Here is a 22,223-nt window from a genome sequence, read left to right on the forward strand (position 1 = left end):
TATTGCCTTTGGACTTTAAGTTGGAGTCAAGACCAAACTGTTAATGACTTTGAAAAATTTAATCTGAGACTGAAACTCTATAGAATTACTGAAAGTCAGCCAAATATGGAGTATGGAGTGAAGGAATAGTTTACTCATTTACTTACCCACATTCATTCCAAATCCACATATATATATATATATATATATATATATATATATATTTCTATATATTTCTGTCATGACAACTCTCGGAGGGATTGGAATGGTAATGTACATGGCAATTTTAATGTATTTGGTCTTGGCGGAATAGATCTGCTAAGCTGCTGCGGCAGAGAAAGTACCGAGACTTGCTACTGCCAATACATCCACAAGATGCTGCTGTGAGCATGTAATAAATATTGCTGCGTCATGACAACTCTCGGAGGGATGTCTGGCAAGAACTATTTTACTATAATAAAATTATTATGTTGTATATAAAATTATTTTCAATTATTTTGATAGTCCACATTCTGCGGACTATAAATAACTTCACAACTACATGTCAACTACCAGTCATTAGAGTTATTAGTAGACTGTCTACTTAATATCTGCTAGCATTTTATTTTGATGGTCTCCCACGTCAACTTATTCTACTAACCCTAGCTTAACAGTCTACTAATAGTTTACTAATACTCTAATGAGAGTTAGTTGACATGTAGCTACTTATAAGTAGTAGAAAGTCTAAAGTGGACTATCGAAATAAAGTGTAGCCTGGAAGGACTATTCTAGGGAGCTGCAAGAGGGTTCTGGGAGATTCAAGCAGAAGTTCAGAGGAAACTAATGTAACAATGTAAAAGAAATGAATAGATTTTTACATATAAAAGCTTGATTAGAACTGACACAGGTCTATGTCCTGATCCACAGAGCTCTGCAGTGAGAAACACTTGAAATTCACAAGCAATCTTATTACATCTACAGGGCAGTTTTAGCACTCGCCTTCAGCTGTGCAACACCAAGGATGTACCACACAAGCGCCTGCATGACAGGGTACATTAGGATCTACATCTTCATCATCTTTTGAAGCAATTCTGCCTCATGAAATTCTGCCTCACAATCCACAACTGAACTCAAAGATAAAACAGAGTTAATTCCAGTCGACTTGATGGAAGAGAGCGAACAAGCTTCTTTATTCCAGACCCAATTTTAGAAGGCAATGGCCCTGTGGTTGAGGAACAAGTCTAACATTGCAACTTCCATGCTAACTGCAGGAAAAGAGGCTTTTTAGAGAGGACCAGACAACAATCTTCTCTGGCCCCAGTGAGCAGTAGAGGACAGGATCAGACTTTATATAGATTGTAATTGTTTCTCCACCTTCCATCTCTTTTTTCTTTTTGGGCCGGATTCAACGGCACAAGGTCATTGCTCTTAGGCAGCTCCAAACCTGCTTTATTGTTTCCCCAGGTCACAGGGGCTGACATGTATCACAGCTATTATTCCTCTCTAACAAATGGCTGTCTGCCGCTTTGATGTATGGCTCCCTTTTTGAGCCGCTTCTATAATACCCTTGACAGATTTTTTCTTCTCTTTTTGTGACGATCCATCTTCTTTTTTCGCTTTCTTTTCTTTTCTTTTCTTCTCCGTCCGCTTCATTTTAAATCTGGAAATTTTATGATGACATCGTGATGGATAATTGCAGTTTTGACAAACAGTCTGTTTCAGAGAGCGCCCGAAATGCACATTGATCTTGCGCCCGGATAATCTGTTTTGGACAAGAAAACAATCTTGTTAGACGTCTCATTATTAATAAGTGTAGAGATGCTATTTTGTGGGCATTACCCAGTACAGTCAGCACCGCAGAGATGTGTTGGCACATTTCTGAAGCCTGAAAACCTGGCTTGCAATGTGCTACCATTGGGTAAAATGTTTCATTCATTAAAGCGCTGTTTCACCTCTGGTTAGGATTTGAGACCAGACCAAATTGCCACCGTAAGGGACATTGTGTGGCAGGCTCTTTAATGAGCTCCTCGTGGCGAGGTTGAGAGCGCCGTTGTCAGACTTTTGCTGCTGCAGTTGACTCGAGTTGGAGTTTTACATAAGATTTAGGGCTTTATCGCCAGCTGCACTGCAGGTAACAGGGGTTTCACATGGCTTACGTGGTGGGACAAACATTTGGAATCCTGCGCTGTCCATGCCAAGGTTGGACCTCTCTGATGAAGCGCTCGGACGAGTTTGTTTAGCTCCCTGCGGCTAGCTTTCAGCTCATTACAGAAAGCCCAAAACCGTACCTCAGCCTGTGAATTATTTATGCAGGCTGTTGCATGGTCATGCTTCACCGTGTGTGTGTGGGTTTTAATTAAACGGAGCCAGTCACCCTTAGATGGGCCACTAGGACAGGCGGATCTACTAAAATGCTACACACATATTCAGGGCACAGCTGACAACAGAGGAATACCGCTGGCCGAGGGTGTGCGTCGCATCCTAGAAAAGCTTGAGATGGGTTAGTGTACGACATATGGATACTTTAATGTAAATGCACTAGAACAACATCCTTCACCAGTCGAGGATCTCCATCTCAAAATATTTAAATATGCAAATGAGATTTACGCACTTGTCGTAAGTTTTGATAGTCGGCATCATTTACCCCATCCAGAGCACTGCATTTCCTCATTAGAAGCCAAAGAACACCCATTCGTGGAGCTAACTATATAAATAAATGTAAAAGGAGCAACAAGTGATTAAATATGTATTGCCACAATAATTGGCAAACATCTGAGACGCTCAGCCTTGGAGAAGCACGAAGACTTGTTTTACATTCCTAAACTATCATCGGGTGAATTGTCTTAAGTCACCGCGCTTGCTTGACAAATAAGAAGTAATAGAAATTCACAAAGAACAACTGTTTTACCTGAGCTGAGTGCAAATCAGCAAAATGTGCTTATTTTCATTCAGAATTGAATTATTTTAAATTGAATACAATAACTGAATTTCTTGTAAACTACAGTTTAGTTTCTGATGTAGCAAACAAGATGCAGAATTGCAAATTTGCAATTAAGGAAGAAAAATTAACTGTAATTTTTCACTAGAAAAAGCCAAATTGACTCGAAAAAAAAAAAAAAAAAATTGAATGTTTTAAAATCAGTTTAAAGGTTTCTAGGTCTTATGAATAGACAGAATGATCGATAGATTGGGGTTCAACTGAATTCGTATTTCCACACATGAATTTTGCACAGCCCTCAGTGTAATATGCATAGGTATAAAATGCCAAACTTACTAGAAGTTCCTTTGCCAAGATTATTGAAAAATGTGACTTCTACGATAGTCCATGCCATAACAGTGAGCTCTCTGAGCTCATATCCACACATTTAAAAACACTGAAAATCACCAGAGAGGTTGTAACATTTGTTTAGCGCAGGATGACCCTGAAGCTCGTCTGAAACTACCACAGACTTTATCACCATTCGTTCCCTTCACTCCCGCTTCACAGTCCTCTACGCATCTTTAATTCCATCTCCAGACAAAATATGCATACCATTACCCTACCACAGATAAGATCTTTAGAGACACTTCCATCTAAATTATTGCTGATAATTTTTTTCATAGCAAGGCATGCCATGTAGCAGAAGGGTTACTTTCAAGTGTGGATGATGAGTTTAAACGGTATGTGCCCGAAAGGGCCTGGTTTGAACCAAGGCTTCATTAAAATTCTCCTGACATCTGTCATGCTGCTCAGGGGCTGGACAGAGGGGAAAAAGTGGCACTCTATTTCAATTATGACTTTATTTACTCTATTAATACGTTTACCAAAAGAATAACAAATCCACACAAAATGAATAAGCTAAATACACCAGATATTCAAAGCTAAATCAAGATAAAATTATGATACAGTCCCTAAATTTGAATTGAGGTAAAAAGGATGCAAATTTGTACTTTAAATCTGAATATAAGAAAGCAGAATTAAAATGGAATGAAATGCTAAATAAATAAATAGAATTAAAAAATCTAACTACTGTAATTGTAATTTTTAATAGAAATAAAATATATATTTAAATTATTAAAATTTTAAATTAAATGTAATTATGTGTGTATATACATATATAAATATACACATGTATATATATTTAATCACATCAAAGCGGTAACACAGGCGTGTGTCGAGCGAGTGCATGCAAGCAAACTCACCCAAGGTTAACACTCTACACCCGCAATTCCAAGCCCATAAAGGAGGGTAAATGGAGATCAGGAGTCAAACTCTCACAAGCGTGCTAAATTATCTGTGGAAATCAACACAGTTCTCATTAATTACACAATAGGCCATTCGTCATTTTCCCACTGCCTCTCCGCAGCCTCCCCCGCCACGTGGCGTGATGAAGAGGCCCTCAGGATAAAGGGAGGATGCGTCTCTGCCTCTGACATTGCTGCCAAACAAGCTCTGATAATGTAGGAGAATGACTCACGTTCACCTTCAGCTCTTCTGATCTCGACGATGGGAGCGAGTGTCACACACATACACGAACACAGGGATATTTGTTGCTGTCACCTTCCTCTTGATCATCGCAATAATTTTTAACGGTTAAAGGAAAACGATGCGCCATGCACTTAATTGTCTCGTGAGCACCTGCCGATGCCCTTTCGTTTCCCCACAATGTCTGTGACATTCCCACTGATGCTGCTTTATGCCTAGGGGAGTATGACACTTCATCCATCTCATCTGAGAACTCTTTGTTAGACTTTCCTGCTCGAGAGAGAGGTACACTGGAAGGAAGTATGCAAATGCTAAGGAAGATTTATAGTGTAATCTCTGACTCTAAAGATTGATCTAACATTACTGCTGCAGCAATATAAAGTTGGCTTTTGTCTCGTTCTCCAGTGGAATACGCTGAAATAAGCCCGGAGACTATCCATTATTTCCCAGCAGAGGTGGATTACTCTTGGCCTGCCTCTGTTTGACATTTACAATATGCATTTTATTATTTGAACTGATCTGTGAATTAACGCTGGTATTGCAAGCCCTGCACAAACCTTCACAATCGAGTCGAGCATCCGCCCTTTCTGCATCTCCTCTGACCTTTCTGCACTGCATTATTTAACACACACAAAACCGGCACACCGGCGCACGATGCTGGCAAATGGAATTGACAGTGACATATGGCACTGGGTGGCTACCGTGCATAATTGACGACCTTAAAAAATGCACAGCTCTCGTCCCAGCCCAGCCTCTCCTCTTGCATGGTTCTCACCCTGTTGAAAAGACCAGCATATGTTGAGTTTTGGATGCCGGTACCCAGCATGCTTCTTAAATAGGTTAACCCAGTGGTTCTCAATGTTTTTGTGATGCCCTCCTAAATACAAAGCAGAAAAAGGTTTATTTAATCATAAAAAACTTAATTTATATTTATTAATTTAGCTGATACAAATGACACAAATAGCCTACAATATTAGCAGTTTTGTCAAAATGCATTTATTTATTCTGCATTGTCTTTTAGCTTTTCTGATAATTAACAAAAATTGTAACTAGTTTAAACTACTTTAAACTAAAATTAAATTAACTTTTTCTTACAGTAAGTCGACCTACACTATTCTTTTATCATATGCTTTAACTTTTTTTATACAATTATCAATTTTTTATATTATAATTGTTAACTTTTTTAAATTATATAAATTTCATTTTTTATAATTTTCCTAAATGTTCTGCTTTGTCTTTTAGCTCGTCATTATATATAAAGTTGTATATTTAAGTTGCAATTATATGTTATATTTTTTTTTTTTTATTTATCAAAACTCTGTAAGTTAGCTCTTACAATATCCCAAAATAAATGAATAAATAAAAGGTGATTGCAAGAGCAAATAGAAAGGAATACTTAAACTAAAATTAACTGATTTGACTGTTTGATTTGACCCAATTAGCTGACATGGCTTCTTTGGTCAATCAGTATCATGAGAAAGGCTATGTTGGTTGACTACGTTTTTCTGGTCCATCAGGCTGACCAGCACCAGGCATGCATAAGTAAGTAAGTAATCCAAATCCTTCAATCAGAGGAGAATGCATATTGGAGATTAGTTTCATCTCAAATTAGTACTCTGAGATCCTTTCAATAGAGGTGGAAAAATGAGGAAAGGAGAGATTCAAAAGGGTCCCTGTGGTCTATAGCAGGTCAGTTTTGGCGATAAGATATCACTTTTTAGTGCTGTAGAGCAAGAAAAGCAATCAAATTCAAAGCAGGTGGTGGTACTCAATCAATGCATTACAAGGCAGCACATTTAATGATCACAATGAAAAAGTGTCAAACTTTTCAAAAGTTGTTCGAGCACTAAAGCAGCATTTACACTGTCAACCAACTTTTTTCATCCAGTTCCAAAGATATCAGATCTTTTTGCATGTGTATAAACAAAAAAAAACAACAAGATAGGATTTTTCACATCAGATTCAGTCTGTCATTCCAATAGGGATCCAATATGTATCTAATATGTCTCGCCATCTGATAAACATCTAAACATTTTTCCTCTTAATTTGGTCTTTTATTTGGCCATTGTTACACCACAAACAAGTGAGGTCTGTTATGAAATCATAAGGTTTGCAAATGCATTTAAAACATAGATTCAATGAAAGCGCTTATGCATATGTTTATGATGTATAGTTAGAAAATATTTCCACCACAGAATAATAAAAAAAGGTAATTGTGACTTTTTTCTTACAATTTTGAATTGCAAGACAAACTCAGAATTACTTGCAATTACGAGATATAAGCTCACAATTCTGAGAAGAAAAGTCTGATTTGTGGAATATAAATTTGCAAGTCTGAGAAGAAAAGTCTGCATTGAAAGATATAGACTCAGATTTGCGAGACTGCAACTCGCAACTCTGAAAATAAAAGTCCTATTTGTGAGATATAAACTCACAATTCTGAGAAGAAAGAAGTGAATGTTAACATGTGGAATAAAAAATTAGATGCTTTTCACAATGTTGGATCTGTGCGTAAAGTCTTGCAGCGTAGATGCAGAAATATTGGTTCCCAATGCAAATTCCCACCACGCAGGCAATTTGGTAATGAATTGTGAGTATAAAGTACAATAAACTAATGTGATTGTTTACCTAATAAGCTTTAAAACGAATCCAGCATGCGAGCTGATGCAACAGAAGGCAAACTCTACAGCTAAAATAGCCTCCTCATACCCTGTAATTCCAGAGCTCTCCACAGAAACTTCTGCTCCCCCTACAGCCATGATTAGTTTTCTGGGCTAACCAGCATGATTGTAGTCCAGTCAGTTCCTCTCAAACATTACTCGTGCTCAAACACGAGGCTGATGTCATCATATGTAATCCCATATCATCAGAGCACAGAATGCTCTATGAACATTTCGATCCATTGTAGCGCATCAATTTTGCAATTCGAGTCCAGAAAAACAGAACACTGCTGAAATTTAATTTCCCAGCATGTAATGCTGTTCAAATGCTGAATGCTGTAATCCTGCAGTGTGAAATTAATATATGTAACTGCTGGTAATACTTCTGGATATTTCCTTGACTCCTTCCTTGGTCCAGCACCATACAGAAAGATCTGGTTGATAAAAAAAATAATAATAATAATATCATATATATGTGTAAACATACCTGGCAATAAAGCTCATTCTGATTCTGATTCTGATATATATAGCTCCTAAAACAGTTTTCATTTTTGGCTGATGTCACTTTCAACACTTCAACAAATAATTTTCAATTAATCACCTATAATATAGAAACTTTATGACTAACTAACACACACACACACAGATATATATATATATATATATATATATATAGACACATCAATATCAATAAATTAGAATGTTGTGGAAAAGTTCATTTATTTCAGTAATTCAACTCAAATTGTGAAACTCGTGTATTAAATATGTTCAATTCACACAGACTGAAGTAGTTTAAGTCTTTGGTTCTTTCTACTTCAGTCTGTGTGCATTGAATTTATTTAATACACGAGTTTCACAATTTGAGTTGAATTACTGAAATAGATTAACTTTTCCACGACATTCTAATTTATTGAGATGCACCTGTATATATATATATATATATATATATGCCTTGAATTGAAATCGGTATACTTTAAACAACAACAAGCTGTTAATGCGATTCATAGAATAAATGAATGCACACAATCTACTGTATATTTACAGATGTATCCGGGCAGTGGCTTTAATTTGAGTCATGAATGGATGAGGGCAGAAACAGAAGTGGTGAATATAGAGATCAATGTTCTGTTTGGTATTCATTGCCCTTAGGACCGCAGCTCTCTGTCCTCACCTGTGAAACCCCTCTGATAGTTATCCACAAAGTGTCACAGAGGACAAAAAAGACGACATTTAATAATTAACAAGAGTATACACGAACAGCAAAGAAAATAAATGATAGCGGTGAAAAGGAGGACAATGAGTCGACATTAACAATCAGGTCTGCGGGTGACTAACGAGCGAGCCCCAAAACGTTTTAATTAGCAGCCTACTGGACGGCAGAGTGATTAATGAACACAATTTTATTTAAGCTTTGCTCTGAATTAATACCAAATTGACATTTAATGAAAATTACTTACCACCATCAGAATTAAAGCGGTTTTCAGCCTTGAAAACAATATCCTGCAAGGTAAACGATCTCACCACCATTAAAACGGGTAAAGAAATATACTAATACATGTTAACCATGACACTATGACAAACGTTAGCTAGCGTTTTGTTATTACAGCTATTTTTTCCCCACTGCTAATGCATATGCATGATTTTTTAGAGTATGTAAATGCTTAGTAACTACCCTGAATGAGAAAAAAATCTGCATAATTTTAATTGACATTGCACACACTCTGTTGCACGTGGTTCATAGAGTAATCAAACGTTGCAATTTCAGAGAGATAGAACAGACTAGAAGGAGATTTAGATATTCAGATGGTATTTAGATATTCATGTCCTGCTTTTCTGTTTCATCTTGCACTTATTATTCATACTAGAGACCGTTTGAAGATAAAACACTTGATTTGTCTCGGTGGGGGTCGTTGGCGTCCCGCAGAACATGTGGGGCCGAGATACACCTCAACACACCTGGGCCACCTGTTGCTTCCACTGCAGTCTCAGGCAATTTTCCCTGCAGTTCTGAGTGTCCTAGTGAAGTGATGCCTTATGGCCCATGCTTATAATGAATCAGTTCTAGCATATTAAGAGAGTAAAGGCAGGCTAGATGAAGCCCATGCTCTGGGGTTTTCTTCTAATCAGTAGCTTTATTACTCTTCCCAACTGTCCTATATTATGATCATAGTGTCAGTTAAAGCTGCTGTGTGCAATTTTTCGATGTTAAAATGCTTTCTTCTATCCCAGTTTAATATGTAGAGACAACTATAAGTAAGCCATCCGCAGGTTGATTTCCCTGAAGAATCTAACACTGTTGCTCTGTAGCCCTTACAAAACACTGCAGTTTGTTCGAGTGTCAACAAATCCAGCAACAAATCAACAACTGTATAAAACAATATAGAAAATAAAATAAAATATTTGCGGCTGCTTTAAAAAAAAGTTTTTGTTTGAAAAAAAAGTTAAATAATAGTATAATAGAAATATATAAAGCTTTTGTATCTAATATAAAAGTTTACATGTGTTATATAGCATAATAAATTAATATATATCATATATAATAGTGTAATAAAATATTATAGTACAAGTTTGTGTGTGTGTTTGTGTATATGTATGAGTGTGAAATATATATGAAGCTTTCGTATATAATATACATGTTATATAGTGTAATATATTAATATATCATATAAGGGTAAATATATAAAAAATATAAATATTAATACAATTAATAAAAATAATACAATGTGTGTGTGTGTGTGTATATATATATATATATATATATATAGTAGCCTATTATAACAGTACGACAGAAAAGTTTTTTACACACACACACACACAAACTTTTAACTGGAACTAAGGAAATAAATTATTTTAGCTGCTCTGAACAACCAATGAAATGCACGCACAGGATTGTGGGATATCATAGGTAGCAAAGGATAAATCTATGCTGCCTTCAAACATCCGATGAGGAATCTCATTATGTAACTATTCAAATCTGACTTACATTGCGGTCTTCCTCCCTCTGAAACCTGTCTGATAAGGAGGTTCTTACCATTTCAGACAAATTCTCATTTTTAAATCTCTCCGAACTGTCCTGTCAGTGGTGCATTCAAAAAGAGCAACTGTTTTAGTGTGGATTCAACCACTCTGTTTATGACCGTATTATACCCATTACACACTGATGACAACACCAGGAGCAGCACTTAGCCCTCACATGTGTTTATCACCCCTCTCTCTGTAATCAATAGAGATCTGTGGGGCAGAGTGGATGGAGGGAGAGGGCATCAGGAGATGGAAGCAACAAATCACAAGTGTTTATTCAGCTGCTGTTGTGTATGTGAGACTGTGTGCATGTGATAAAGCCTCTCGAGATGCCCGTTGATGACTGTGACCACAGGGTCATCCACGCGCTCAGCTAAAGGATTGAAGAATTGTAAACGCTCATCATATTTGCTCTGGTGAACTCTATTTGTGAGACTGACTGACAATATGAGCACATCAAGCACTGGCTAGCTTCTTTATTTGGTCTCACCCATTTCCGACAAAATAAGCTTGAGGTTAGAAGCCAACATAAAGATTATATATATATATATATATATATATATATAGTGTGTGTGTGTGTGTGTGTGTGTGTGTGTGTGTGCATATATTAATATGCAGAGAAAGACATTTGAACATTCTGACTTGCTGAAGAACACACAGTCATGCACTATATATACTATATACTGTAAAGTGTATATATAAATACACACACATATACATCCACATTTTTATATTTTCTTATATATTAGTTTCACATACATAAGATTAATATTGTATCATTTTTTAAATTATACTTTTATTCAGTAAAGATGCATTAAATCAATCATAAGTGACAGTAAAGACATATAATATTACTAAAGATTTCTATTTAATATAAATGTTGTTTTGAAGTTTCTATCAAAGAATCCTGAAAATAAAATGACTATTTCCCCAAAAATATTAAACAGCACAACTATGTTCAACACTGATAATGATTTAAAAATGTTCTTAAGCACCAAATCAGCGGATTATGTGGCACTGAAGACTGGCGTCAAAATTCAGCTTTGCCATCACAGGAAGAAATTACATTTTAAAATGCATTCAAAAAAAATAAATAATAGAAATAATATTTCACAGTACTACATAATATTTTACTGTATTTTTGATTAAATAAACACAGCCTTGGCGAGCAAAACTTCTGTTTTGAAAAACACTAAAGTTTTAAAAACTCAAAATTGTCACTGGAAAAACAATGAACAATAAAATGTTTGCTATTTCTTTCTTCTTCTTTTTTTTTTTGCTATGGCACATGATCCTCTGAAAGTACGTGACCTGCTTGCTGCCATTTATTTTTAATAGTTTTAATTCCAGAAGATTAACAAACTGCTACACCAGGGGGAAATCATTATAATTTGCTCTGAAATATCCTTCGCAACTTTGGAAAAAAGGAATGAGTAGTAACCAAAGTGTATCCAGACGTGTGAATGAGCTCTACCATCACAAAATGCTACAGTTGGGTAACTTCACCAAACCCATTTAGGCTCCAAGCTATTCTTTTTATTCCTTAATAAAAACACAAACAAAGGCTTTAATTATTTTCTAGTGAAGAGATGGAAAAAAGAGGCCAGCTGGGATGTTACCTACTCTCGTAAAATATCTAGAGACGTGATTACTCAATATTAGCATGTTGAATGTAGCTCTCTGCCTGCCTGTCAAACCGAACCGCCTTCTTTTGAACTGCAATCTCTCTATTTTTATTAATCACGGGTGTCTTTTCTTCTTTTCGCCTTTCGTCATTGTAAGCATCACCACTTTCACTGTCATTTGTGACAAAGCCATGCTAGGTTTTTTTGCGATATGCCATTTAACGGTGAATCAAGCCGCTATATGCAAAAACGCCACCATCAGTAGTGGCCCTGGGGAGAGATGTTCCACAGAATAACAAATTAGCCATTGAAATAAGACAACTCAATAATACCACAGACTAATTGCATACGCCGGGCAATGCCCATTAATTCCCTCACTGTAGAATCTTTAGCTTCATTGATCATCTCCTCCATTTGTTTAAATAAATGTGAATGGAAGCGGAGAAGCAATGGTGGCTGGGCATTAGCCTGTCCCTCGTCGCTAACATGAGGCTAGTGTGGCCGCATACAAATCAATGGAAATGAGATAAACTGCTGTGTAACAGCCTATGTTGAATTTGTGCTTTTACAGAGAGTAACAGCTGAATTATGCAAGCCATGTCTGATCAATATGGGCAGTGTGTACACGTGTTAATCATGACTCACGTATGTGTACATCCATAAAATCTGATCCTTAATTAGAATCTGTGCCACTAACACAGGAGAAAATTCGTTCATTAGACTTTGATGATAGCATGTTGCTACGCTAATGCCACAAAACTCTAATAGGCAACTTAGAGAAATACTGAATAGAATAATCCATATTTCATTGCACTAAACTATTTTCCAATTGATACTTATCGGTAATAAAGGAAATATAATTCATAAGTGAATGATTCTGAGTGCACTACATAGTCAACAGCTCTGCATGAATAAGATCCACATGAGAAACGCACCTCATAATTGATTTTATAAGAGATGATTCATTGTGAACAATTTTGAGCTTTTTACATGGACAACAACTCTGGGGGCTGCGTGCAAATATTGCATCACAGTAAAGAAAGACCTCACATATAATTTCAATAGAGTTTGACAATAGCATGTTGCTATGCTAATAACATACACCAATAAGAATAAAAATACATAAGGCCTAATTCACACAAATACTGATAGAATAATCAATTTCTCGTTACACTGGACTAGTTTATATATATTTATATATATATATCAGTACTGAATTAAATATAATTTATAAGTGAATGATTCTTAAGCACATAGACAATAACTCGAAATAATCTCGACATTAGAGATATGTTACTGATTTCAGTAGCGTTTGACTGTTTATAAGGAACAAATTTGAGCTTTCTACATAGACAACAACAAATAATGTGCCACAAGAAAGCGGACCTAACAATTAATTTCAACACATTTTGATGATGTTGCTACGCTAATGCCACAATACTCAAATAGGGATACAAATACACAACTCATGGAAACACTGAGTAGAAAAATTTATACTACATAGGCAACAGCTCTGCACAAATAAGCTCCACATGAGCCACACTTCATGACTGATTTCAACAGAGTTTGATGATTATGTGAACAATTTTAAGCTTTTTACATAGAAAGAAACTGCATGGCACACAATTAGTGCATTGCAGGAAAGACAGACCTCACAATTAATATCAATATTTGATAGTTTGATGATAGCATGTTGCTATGCTAATACTGTAATAAGCATAAGAATGCATACCTCAAACAAATAGTGAGTAGAATAATCAGTTTTTAATTTAAATACATTTTTTTTTAAATATTGTATTAGAATAATATTGTTATTTTATAGTAAATAGTTAATGTCATTAGTAGTAGTATTACTTATTAGTACTGCACCTCATAACTTACATATCTTAAATAACTAATAAGTTATACTTATTAGTATAACGTAAAACTTAGTACTAACTAAAATATAGGTTTAAATATACAAACTTTTTGAGTTTATTTATTTAGTTATTTTTTTAGTAGATATGTTTTTGGATATGTTGGAATTGTTTCAATTTTTTGTCTATTGAGGAGTGTTTTGTATGTCACTTAAGCATTAATAAAAAATATATTTAACTATTTTTTTTTTAGAATCAAATGAATTAATGACATTTAATTAAGAACATTTCTATTCAGCATTTCTCTGCGCTGGATAGCCCTGCCCAAAATGAAATCTCATTGGCCTAAAATCCTACTTCACACAGCTGTACATTGAACATCACATATCTTCTGATTGGCTGTGATTGTGTCACATCACATAACAGTTTCACTTTCAGTGTAAGAGACAAATTGCTTGTCGCCAGAACAGTCGCATCATGCCTGGTTAGGACACGGTGCAAGTCTGCTGCATTTTGTGTACATAAGTGAGAAAGAGAGAGAGGGAGAGAGAGCAACACCTCTGACAGTAATTTATTTGGAGCGAGATCTGCCAGCGGCAGTAACGCCCCCTTCTGCATGCCTGGCATCTGTGCTGCCACCCAAAATGTCAGCACACAGAAACGGGTCATTAGGGAAAGCTGTCACAGCCCACTGTCACCCTGTCTCTGCAGAAGGAAAGAGACAGAGAGAGCAACCCTTGTTAGAGTGAGCAGCGTCCACAACAGCCTCCTTCACCTCAACTATTCATAATGGAATCAAGCTCAGGGGAAACTGCATCCAGCAGACATACACCTGTCATAAAACATAAGGAGGTGAGCTCAAAGACAAACTGTTGAGAGGTTTTTCCTTGCCTACCGAGATCAATGCAGATAATGTATACGTTTTATGATGATCCGAGTACCCTGTGCAGACAGGTAGGTGTAGTAAGGAAGACACTAGATGGTGTGTTTTGCCTTAGCACTACATGAGCTGTTTTTTATTTACATTAATTTAAGTACATTTATAATTAACATTTTTCTTGGTTCGTCCGCCATCTCATTGTTGTTTTTTTTTTTTTTTTTTATTTGGCCAAATTAAATTCTGGGTAAATCTGTTTATATTAGTTTATATGAAATTTTATTTTTTTAAATATTAAACTATTTTTGTCACAATGCACTGTGGGATTACTCTTTGGCCCAAAAATAAATAGGTTAAATACTTTATGATTTATATGAAACATTTTTGCAAAATTTTATAGTTCTGAATGAATCATAAGTACTTTTGTAATCAATATTTCTCCTGCATTGTTCAACAGCTTTTTATTTATTCACTGGTATGGTGCACTATGGGATTTTGGATAAAATAGTTTAATAATTAAACTATTTTTAATTAATATTATTCAGTATTGTCACAGTGCATTGTGGGATTGCTCTCTTCAGTTTGGCCAAACAAACAAGTAAATAAATACTTTATTATTTATATTAAAATTTTTTTACTAATTTTTTATAGTTCTGAATGAATCATAATTAATCATTACTTTTGTAATCAAAATGTATTTTGCATTGTTCAACATATTTTTATTTATTCATTGGCACAGTGCATGATGAGATTTTGGATAAAATAGTTTAATAATTAAACTATTTTTAATCAATACTTTTCAATTTTGTCTTTAATTAAAGATGTTTATAAATCAACATTTCTCTTGCATTGCCCACCAACTTGGATTTACTTATTCATTATCACAGTGCATTTTGGAATTGTCTCCTTCAATTGGCCACATTAAATTTTGGGTAAAATTATTTATATAAAATTATTTTTAATTAATACTATTCCAGTATTGAACATATTAAAGACATTTATTCTTCCTCATCTTTCACCATCTTGGATTTATTTATTCATTGTCAGTTCATTGTGGGATTGTCCTCGGATGGATGGACGGACGGATGGATGGATGTTCATTGTCACAGTCTATTATGATTCAGTCTTCTTTAATCTGGCTAAAAGAAGGTTCCTATGAGGAAGTGTAATGTTCAACAGTGGGAATAGGCTTCACATTGTGAGTATGCCTATGATACTTTAAAATGTTGCATAAAGAGACAGCACGCTCTGGTATTGGAACAGAGCTCATGTGTTTTTGCGTGTATGCGTGTGAAAGTGCAGATAAACATATACAGTACCTGCTGCATAGGTAGAGAGAACATCTGCAGAGAGCGAGAAAGAGAGAAAGACAGAACGCTATGGTGCCTGGTATCCGACATGCGTGCTGACGGCCGATTTGTCGCTTCAAATGCAGAGGGCTGACCTGGGGGCGGAGACACACACAGCGCACAGTGAGACAGCAACTGAGTCTGAAAAGCTGTGACACTTCAAAGAGAAACTCACACACGCACGCACATACACCCACAAACAAGCTGTCATCTCCTGAGAAAAGATACACGCCAGGAAAGCCTGTTTACTGTGTGTGAGAGAGGGAGGCGAGCAGCACATAGGTGCTATGCTAAGGGTGCAACGGAAATCAAACTCCATAAAATAACCCAGATGAAACAGGAATTTATCTGTGGCCTAAAAACTCTCATCTTTAAAAGTGCGCATTCACAATGACTGCAAACTTGTTCATGCTTCAGTTTCAATTTATGCTTCACTAAGCTCCACCCACACAGTTGATAGAAATGCAAATGCAAATCTATTAACATGTTGGCTGCATTCGAAATCGCATACTTCCCTACTATATAGTGAACAACAAAACGGTTTGTGAGGAGCGTAATATGTCAGAATTCATATTCATTAAACAGAAAAATACGCAGATGACCAACTGTTCTGGCAACATTCTTTCCCATAAGGCCACTGGAGAGAGGTACAACTGATGCTACATAGTACGTTATAGTATGTTCAGATTACATTCCTACAGTACTGCACATTCATTCTATACAGAACATATTTTATTAACGGTTGTGAAAAAAAGAAAAGAAAAAAAAGAAAGAAAGACTAATTAGTATGTGATTTTGGATGCAGATTTTTTTTTAGTTATTCATTCAGTGCCGCATGCAACTATTTTTAATCAATACGATTTCGGTATTGAACAAATAAAATACATTTATTTTCTTGCTTCTTCTGCCATGTTGGATATATTTACTAATCAGCACTGTGCACGATGGGACTGCTATCCTAATTTGTGTCAAAAGAAAATGTGGAAAAAATAGTTTAATATATCAAATCATTTTCTATTGTATCCATACTGTTTTAAAAGAATTAAGGACATTTATTCTATCACATCTTTTGCCATTTTGAATTTATTTATGAATTGTCATAGTGCATTGTGAGACTTCTCTCTTTAATCTGGAATAAATAAGTAAATAAATCAATAAAAGGGCAAAAGTTTAATTATATTAAACAATCAGTAGTTTTAGCACATTATGTTTGGCCTGTCAATGGAGTTTTAATGTTATTTTTTTTTTGTAATGTCTTTTTGAGATTTTTTGGATCGAGACAGGTTATAATTGAGATCAGAAAAGATTAGAAGTCCAATTCAAACTTGAGTCACCCACATGAGCGCCACAGCTAAATGCGTCAGAAAATGTATAGTAACTGCTAGGCCACAGCTCCTACAAGAAATCAGTAACAAAGATTCTGTTTTTCCACTTCTGGGATTTAAAGGCGCTATTGAGCACCACATGTAACATTTAGACATGCCTCTTTGCATGTGACCCTGCTCTGTGTGTGTGTGCGAGTGTGTTTGTGTGTATGGTCAGCGCTATAATCCACTAGCGTCTCCATTCCCTCAGGGCTTACCTGTGACTCACTCTACTGCTGTAATCACGCTGTTCGCTGCCTGCTTTCTAAACTTGATTTCCAGATTGTGTGTGTGTGTGTGTTTGTGTGTTTCCTGGACTAATGTCAGCTGATTGATGGAGTTTGTTTGGGTTTAATTACACTGTAGGTGACTGACTAAACCTGTGCACTTCACTGAAGCAGAAAACTTGGTTAGTCCAGAAATTGGATTTCCGAAAAAGACACAACATCGAATGGGAGGTTCTCTGGACAATATCAATGTCTTTTCTCTCCCCATAGTTCCGCAATGAAAACAGACTTGTAATTACTATGATATAGTGATCAATTCCCACCATAGAACAAAAGATGTGCTCAACTGAAAAGACAGAATCTATATTGTTGAGACAATAATTGTGATGTGTTCATCTTCCACATGATAAGAGAAAGATGATAAGTTATCTACCCTTCCTCTATAGATTTAGATATCTATGACACCCACCAGATAGACTCTATAAAATTACCAGCAATGCATGGAAATGTATCGACTTACAAATACGCCCTCTTGGTAGGTGTCAATCATTACTTTGAGCAAAATAACCAGAACTGGAATAAAAATAAAAATAAATTTGTGTGGTTAACATTCGAGAAAGACTTGGAGTGTAAGATATATGTGAAGGTCAGTTCTGTGGAGAGGTTTAATAATACAGGGCAAATTCTGCAGGGAATAAAGGTTCAATTGAAGCACACGGCTGCTGGACTGCAGGAGTTCGCTCATCTGTCAGCTTTCCTGAATCAGTTTAATTTCTTTGCCTATTTCCTCAGGGGAAAATTGCAGTGCTTAACGTACACAGTGTCCACAACATAAAGAATACTGCATGGTGGGGAAAGAGCGTTCCAACCAGTTTACTTTGAACCAACACACCTAAAAGAGGAAGAAGGCGGAGCAAAGACAGTAACTAACTCTAAGCCCCACCCTCTTAGTGCAGTTGCTAATTCTCTCAAGCTTTCATCTAATGTTTTATTTTGTAACCAGTAAACCAGAGAGAAAATGTTCGGATTGGGTCAATTATCTCAGAAATTATTGAATGATATGTGGATCAAGGCCATCATCAGGGAAGAAAAGCAGGAACCTTGTCCCAAACCCTGTAACATGAAAGGCCCAATAAATGCTTCTTAACACTCTCGAATGATGAATTTATGAATTTTATTTATAGATAAATAAAAAATATGGTTTATCATTATGTATACACCATGGTTCAAAAGTCTGTGAGCATACTGAAAGTGTGTACATTTGGTATTCAAAATGTAAAATTTAAAGAGAAAAAAAAGAATGAAAGAAAAACAGACTTACCATTTAAAAAACAAAAAGACAAATGCGAATTAAATAAACTATAAAAAAGTTATGTAAAATGAATCATGAGTCACTAATCAAATAATAAAATTTGTGACGTTGATCACACAAAAGGTCAAATTTTCTTGTTTCTATTCTTGCTGAATAACAAGATCATCAGGTTTGACACAAACATATGGCGTTCTTGCAGCTTGAGTTTGTGTTCTCCAATTGTCATGCTGACAATATAATTTCTAATGAAAGAAAATCTTACATTGGAAAAATGCTAAATAGAAACAGTTATGTAAGATTTTGGATCCCACCGTATATTGATGCCTGCCAAAATCGAGAATATTGTAATTGAGAAAATATCTGCTTGTATCACCCACCCCATGTCTCTCATTAGCTGTAGACTGTGAGTGGTGTTCAGCTGTTGTTCTGGGTGGGGGTTTATTGCAGATGTGTCTCTGTGACAGAGTTGGACTTTCTGGAGTGCTGAGCTGCGCCAGTCTGCTGACGTGCTGCGATGAGCTATGGTGTGGTGTGGTGTGGTACGGTCGGATGCGGGGGAGGTGATGAGCTCTGCAGAAAGGAAACAGGCTTTTCCAGATGGCAGGACTATGATGATCAGCTCAACTGCCACAGACCTTGTCCAGCTACAGCATTAGTCCGGCCCGCCACCCTGTCATACCTTATCTCTGCCTCTCTGCTATGCCATCCCTGACCCACCCGCCGTCTCTGGATTCTCTCTCTCACTTTCTTTGCTTGCCAAACCCATCATTCTGTATTCAGTTCTTCCTTCTTTTCCAGACTTCTCTGCTTACGAAAATACTATGGCAGTACCATGCTGCAGTGATGGTAATGACATGGTAATTTGTTGCTATGAAAACTTATTATTACCATATCCATACGTCATAATAGTTACATTTGGATTGTGCCCCATTCAGAACTGAATTAGGAATGCCTTTTAATTCCTATTCAGTTCCTGAATTATTATATAAAATGTTAAAATCTTAAAAATCCTCCTACAGATTTTTTGTTTAATTCAAATATATTTCAATATACTTAAGCCAGAATGTAATAATTTAAGTTACTCAGTATGTATCTATATTAAATATATTTTAAAACATTTAAAAACGATATATTTGGCAGCGCTCAGAAATATTTCTCACATGCGCACACACACGGATATATACACCACATGTACAGTATATACACATTTTATTTTGAGTAATGAAGCCTATTTATTCCCTGATATGTTGCATATAACTCTTTTTATTTTTTTCAAAATAATCAAAATTATCGAATGCATTATATAATTTGTCTTTTAATATTTATTTAAAATGTATCATTATTTCTAATTATATATATTTCATGACCGCACTTGAAAATATTTTTCATATTTTCATGTGTATACATATAGGTAGCGTCTAAACACAGCTATTTACACATGTATACACATATTATTTATGATGCCTATTTATTTGTCAAAATAATCAAAATGATCGAATGGATTACAATTAAAATTATTATCTATATTATTAATTATTATCGATTGTGTGATTTTCTTTGAATAACAATTCTGTGACGTTCTAATTCAAATTCTCAGGAACTGAAAAGAGCCAGTTGTAACATTCGAATAGTATCCATCTCTGAAAAACATGGTAATAGTACTTTTCATAAGTGTGTCTCCACCACTCTTTCACATCCCTGATCCTTTTCTCACTTCTCTTTCTCACTTTCTCTTTCTTTCCGGATCTACATTTCCTTGGGTCAGCGATAGAGACTGTAAATGAATTCTGAAGCCGTGTCCAGCTGACTGGCTTTGCTGTGCACTGAGAGGTGTTGGGAAGGGGGGAGCTGCCAATACAAGTGACAGCCCTTAATGCTCACCCTGCCTGGTGTGCTTCATTATGTCCTAGCCGCCTAGAGGGGGCTGGGGTGGGCAGGAGGGGCCTTCTGCCACATGACCATACTGTCTGTAGTAGAAGAGCAGATTCATATGGGTCGTTTAGCTAAGTAAGTTTTTAGTCTAAGTAAATGCCCTTTGCGCCAGGCATCGATGGAAAGCGAATCCAAGTTGCAATGGATACACTTATATCAAATAATATTTGCAAGCACAAAAACTAAACTTCAAAGAAATTACAGTTGTTCTACAATTCAAAATGTTTGCGCAGCATTAAACTACATGATTGCTGATCAAAGGTGGGCTTGGATTGCTGTGCTAGACGTAGTGGGTTACGGTTCATCGCGAGAGCGTTCATTCAGCCCACTGCTTAAACAACCGGTTGGAGGAGGCTTCTGTTTGGTCTTAACACAGTCATTAATAGTAGGCTGAAACTAGTGTGGTCTTAAAGTCTGTTTGAATGAGAGAAGAGAATCCTGCTAGACAATTCATACACACACATACATACATACATACATATATATATATATAAGCTTCAGGTGGCAGCCAAGGGAACAAATGATGGAACGATAGATAGAACCATAGAATGATAGCTAGAACGATAGATAGAGATAGAGAGAGAGAGAGAGAGATAGAATGGAAGAATGACAGAACAATAGATAGATAGATATAGACACAAAACACGTAATAGACTGATAGAATGAAAGAACATTAAACATACCAGAAGGTAGATAGACAGACAGATAGACAGAGTGATAGAATGATAGAATGACACAATAGACAGAATATAGATAGAGAACGAAAGAGAACGATAGAACGATAGATAGATCTTGTAAAATATGACTATACAGTAATTCAGAATTTTAAATCTATTATAATGTTGTCACTATTTTGAATACATGTTTGCTGAGCATATTATCAGTCTATTGTGCACAAAAGTTGAGGTTAGCGCTGATTTATCAATGTCTTTCAAATTGTGAGTGATCAATGTTTGACATTTGTGATCACATTCTCTCGGTCCCTCCTGCGTCTTTTGGGAATCACGCTGAGTAAACAACACACACTCTCAATGATGTTTGATTTATCTTCATTTACACCACTGACAGCTGCTCATCCTTTTCAATTGTTGCGCACACACACGCATGTCATGCGAGTCACAGCATGAGCAGAGACATAGCAGCATGGTGCAAGAACACACACAAACAAATACACACACAAGCGCACGCTCGCGCACACTGACAGCGCTGGAATGATCATGTCTAATTTTTATTAGTGAGTTGATGATCAACCAAAGCATTGCTTTCACATTGAACGGCAGGAGTCGGGTGGCGAGGGATACGTTCACTGTTTCCGGGGTGATGGAGAGAGAGAGAGAGATTGGGGTGGTAAGGGTGTCAGGAAATCAATGGCAACACACTGAAAGATGCGGGCTGGAGGGTAATTACTGGTCATTCTGTGTCTTCAGCACGGGATAGCAGAAATTGTGACAGATAATTAGGAGGTGGTGATTTCAGAGTAAGAAAAGCACGTTCCCCGCCGGCTATCTGCTCAATGGACAGGATAAATAAATCAATGACATAAACAAAGCAGACATGCATGGAGTGCATATGCAGCG

The sequence above is a fragment of the Sinocyclocheilus rhinocerous genome, unplaced genomic scaffold (assembly GCF_001515625.1).
Source record: "Sinocyclocheilus rhinocerous isolate Xijiao unplaced genomic scaffold, SAMN03320098_v1.1 scaffold192, whole genome shotgun sequence".
In the NCBI taxonomy this organism is placed as follows: domain Eukaryota; kingdom Metazoa; phylum Chordata; class Actinopteri; order Cypriniformes; family Cyprinidae; genus Sinocyclocheilus; species Sinocyclocheilus rhinocerous.